This window comes from Crotalus tigris, unplaced genomic scaffold (assembly GCF_016545835.1).
Source record: "Crotalus tigris isolate CLP2741 ecotype Arizona unplaced genomic scaffold, ASM1654583v1 scf7180000018301.7375997, whole genome shotgun sequence".
In the NCBI taxonomy this organism is placed as follows: Eukaryota; Metazoa; Chordata; class Lepidosauria; order Squamata; family Viperidae; genus Crotalus; species Crotalus tigris.
Window position 1 is genome coordinate 331,020 of NW_024096931.1, and position 4,954 is coordinate 335,973.

Below are 4,954 nucleotides of genomic sequence, written 5' to 3' on the forward strand. Positions count from 1 at the left end.
TCCCACCTTTATCGATGGCCCTCTCTAGTCTTGGCTCTTGCCTCGGCAGCCGTGAACTTGGCTTGGCAATAGGATGGCAAAAAAGTCCTTTGCAAAGTAATGGATCATAAACTGAATGTGAGTCAGCAAATGCAGTTCTGGTCTGCATCAACAGATTTCCATATCACTATGAGTTACATCTACCTGTCCCACCAGATCCATCAGGAGAGGCATGTTACTAAGGAACATCATTTGATGGGACCCAGAAAGGGAGCCTTTCCAGCCACGGCACTGTTTCTAGAGTCCCCACATCTTTCTTACATCATGGCGACCAAAACTGGATGCAGTATTCCAAGTGTGGCCTTATCAAGGCAATGTAAAGTGTTATTAACACTTCATGTGATCTTGATTCTATCCCTCTGCTAATGCAGCCTAGCACTGTGTTGGCTTTTTTTGGCAGCTGCAGCACACTGCTGGCTCATATTTAAGTGATTGTCCACTAGGACTCTGAGATCCCTCTCACAGTTACTACTATTGAGCAAGGTACCCCCTATACTATACCTGTACATTTGGTTTTTCTTGCCCAAATGTAGAATCTTACTTTTTTCACCATTGAATTTCATTTTGTTAGATAGCGCCCAAGTCTATCCAGGTCCTCCTGTATCTTAAGCCTGTCTTCTGGAGTGTTGGCTATTCCTGCCAACTTGGTGTCATCCACAAATGTGATGAGTTCCCCATCTATCCCCTCGTCCAGATCATTGATGAAGGTGTTGAAGAGCACTAGGCCTAAAACAGAGCCTTGGGATACCCTACTGCATGACTCCATCCATGTAGATGCAGATCCATTGAGGACTACACGTTGAGTGCAGTTATGAATCCATTTGGTGATGGTGATGTCTAACCCATATTTTTCTATCTTATCAAGTAGTAGGTGATGGTCTACTAATGAGGAAAGAGTTGCATGGAAAGTCCATGGAGTGGCCTCACTTCAAAGAAAATATTCACTGACTGCCATTTCCAGGTCCCTAAAGCTCTTCCCCCAAGATGGTGGGATCCCAGAAGTTCAGGGCTCATGCAGAGTCCATGTTGGAGGTCTCCAAGGGAGAACAAGTGATTCCAGAGAGTCATCCTTCTCTCCATCTGGCCTCACGTGACCACCACCACCCTAAGTCCCTTCCCTTAATTTGTTTTGCCCCATCCTCCATTCACTTCTACTTTAATCTGCATATCATCGTCAGCACAAAAGATCTCAGGAGGAAAATTTGACAAATGATGCCCATTTTTCCACAGCCCTCATCTTCTCCTCTCTCACCACCTTCTAATTTGTGCTGGCATTATAACTATGCATCAATAGACAAGCAATATTATGTTAAGAACATGATAAAATGCCAGCAGCTTCATAATGGCACCAGCCAAATGGTAATTTCGCCTTCAAAAATTGGTCATTTATTTTGCTGGTCCATTCCTATGTTCAAATTAGATGAAGCTTAATATCCTGTAAAATTGAATGTATTCTATCCTTTTCAAGCAGCCTGGCCTGTGATTTATGGCTCCAGAACCCTCCAAATGTTAAAGCGCCTCTTTCTTGAGGTGTCAAGTGCTTCCAGTCAGAGGCAGGCCACCTGTCACACGCCCCCTCCCTTCCCGCGCCTGGCCCTCTCCTTGGCATGTCTCCAGCAGCCACAGCAGGCACCCCTTGTGGATGGGCCATTGCTGTCCTTCTATGACTGGCCCACCCGGGGGCAAGAGATGTCCCCCCCCCAAGTGGACTGCATGTTCTGCCTGTCTTCCCGTTTCTATGCTGCCTTTTCCATGTCCCAGAAAATGGCCCTCGTCCAGCAGGGCTGGCTAGGCTGCCCAGAGCAGTGCCCCTCCTCTGGCCCCAGAGGCCAGGAGTGAAGGAGAAGTGGCCACACACCACTCTGAGGGACAAGAAGCAATACAGAGGACCCTCCCTCTCCGCAGTCTTTTCCAGGCTGGGCAGACACACCCCCCCCCCCATGGCTCTGAGGTTGGGTAACTTTATTGGAAAAGATGCAAATGGCAGCCAGAGGCTTCTGGAGCAGATCACTTCCGTTTTCTTCTTGTTTGTTTGTTTAATCTATACTCCGCCCATCTCACTGTCAAGCAACTCTGGGCAGCTAAACCCCTAGCCCCCCGCACAACAGCCGAACATAGGGAGGGGCACAGTCTTAAGGTGGGGTGGGTGTGGCCCACGGTCCTTCTGGCAGCTTTCAGAGACGCTTTCCTCTTCAAGGGGCCGATGGCTTTGGACTCTATAAAAATCCCTAGCAGGAAGCTGGACGAACCGTGGAACCCATCTCCACAGCAAAGACAGCTCACACCCCAGGGAGACATTCCTGGAATGTGAGGGTGCTGGGTGTTGCAGGAGGCACGGAGGAGTGGCACCGCAGTGGAGCTGCCTGGGCCACCAGCCAGATTCCTTTGGCTTCCTCACAGGTGGCAGGAATGGAGAAGGGAGTCCACTGCAGCAGCAGGTGAGGCAGGATTGCCTTGTGTGCTGGGAAGGCCACCGAGCCTAATTCCTGCTCAGAGAGGCATCTCAGTGAAAGCCTCCCCTGCAGAAGGCTGCCTCTGAGGGAGCTCAAAGTCAGTGAGGTTCCACTGCAGAGTTTCTCTAGTGGAGGAAGGATGTCACACAAGGAGGGACCAAGGGTCTTTTTTTGCAACTGTTTCCTAGCAACAAATGGGGTGGACATCTGAGCTCCAGAAGTCAGCAGGTCTGGGTGCTCAGAACAGCCCACTGCCAGCAGCACTCTTCATTATAAACTGAATTACATTAGAGTAAATAAATATACGAACTGCTTGATTTGCTTTTCCTTACACCTGCGCTTCTGTTCTGGAAATTGAGAATTCTAAAAATCTCCCCAAATGGTGTGATGACCCATGGAATCACAGAGAGCACTTCATTGGTGCACCATGTGGTAGCCCAGGCAGTTATGTCTGATGCTTGAGCAGGACTCATTACATCTCTGGCCTATGAGCTGCATTGGCTCCCAGTGCGCTTCTGGATGCAATTCAAGATGCTGGTAATGACCTATAATGTCCTACATGGCTTGAGAACAGGATATTTGAAGGCTCACCTTTCCCAGTTACATCTACCTATCCTCATCAGATGCAGCAAGAAAGAGCAGCTTCCAGATGCATCATGGCTGACTGAAGATTTCTCTGTGAACAGTGCAGACGATGACCACAACAATAATTTAATAAATAAAATAAATTTAATAAATAAGTAGAGAACAAGGGACCAGCAAATAGACCCATCCTTTGGAACCTCTCCAGAGAAGGAGAAGGCTGGAGATTGCCCATAAGCACTCCAATGGGCAGCTTCTCATGAGGGGTTCGTAGAACAATGGTCCTCCCTAGGACTAAGAATCAGGAGATGATGGAGACAACATTTGGCTCTCAGCCACAACAGAACCTTTAAAAAGCCAGCTGTAGTCATTTTCCAATTAGAGACCTTCAAAACACTGAGTTTAATTTGACACCTGGTGAGTTTTATCTTATTTTTTTTAATACTAGGAATTTTAAATAAATACATAAGAGTTTATATTATACTATATGAAATATATTATAATTTGTATTGTTTTTAAACTCTTATGTATTTATTTAAAATTCCTAGTATTAAAAAAATACTAGGAATTTTAAATAAATACATAAGAGTTTAAAAACAATATAAATTGATAAAAAACAAAAAAAATTTTTTAAGAAAGTTATAAACAGACTAGGAAACCAATGGAATTTGGAAAATTTATATTTTTTTTGTTAGATTTGAAAAATAAGTATATAATTAAATAACACACGTGGGAAATAACGGAAACAAATTAAATCTATATTAGGAAATGAGATTCTTTGAATGTTGTAAATGGACACTAGATGGGACTAAAGGACCAAGCAGAAAGAAAAAAAAGGAAAGTGCATTTATCAACTTTTAAACTAAAGTTTCAAAATGGCCAACCCATTTGAGTTGCTTAAAGGGTTCTTTGAAAACATGGACTGAGATATTAATAACTAATATCTTGGAAAGCATGCTGGCTCCAATGGTTAAACTTTTAGAAGATGTTAAGGGTGACTTTAAAAAGCAACATTCCTGGCACAGGACTAGGACTTGTAAGCATGGAATATAATGTTGTTGTTGTTAGTTGTGAAGTTGTGTCCGACCCATCGTGACCCCATGGACAACGTTCCTCCAGGCCTTCCTGTTCTCTTCCATCTTCTGGAGTCCATTTCAGCTCACACCTCCTGCTTCAGTGACTCCCTCCAGCCACCTCCTTCTCTGCCGTCCCCTTCTTCTATTGCCCTCCATCTTTCCCAGCATTAGGCTCTTCTCCAGTGAAAGAACTAAACCAGAAATCCAAGAAAAATCAAGAAAGGACTTGGACAAAGAGCAGCTGTGACAAGAAACTCTGAACCTCTTCACTGGATTTATGAAGTAACTTGGGAAAAAAATCTGACGAATCTTTTGGAGATTGATGAATGGTCAAATCCCACAACACCACTGGAGGGAATTAATGGCCAAGATTGTGAAGTGCAAAAGGATGAAGCGTTTGATCAGAGGTAAATTATGTGTTTGATATTTCTGGTAGCGTCTAATGGACTTTTTGCTGAATCAGGACTGAAAAGATAGCACCTGAATTCTGTATGAGTTAGAATAAGGGAAGAAGAGGTCAGAGACTCATGTTAGCTTATGCTATGTGTGTTGAAAGTTAGAAACTACTTTATTTCCTTTCTCTTTTTTCTTTTGGTCTTTTTCTTTTCTTTTTTCCCTTTTTTGTCTTCACTTTTATTTTTTTCTGGCTTTTCTTTGATCTTTTAGTTTGTATTGATATTTACTATATCTATTAAAAACTTCAATAAAGTTATTACAAAAGAAGATCTGGCAGGGAAGAGGTGTCTTTTAGGGAATGTCAACTGATGGGATCCAGGAGGAGAAATATTTCTATCATGATGCCCC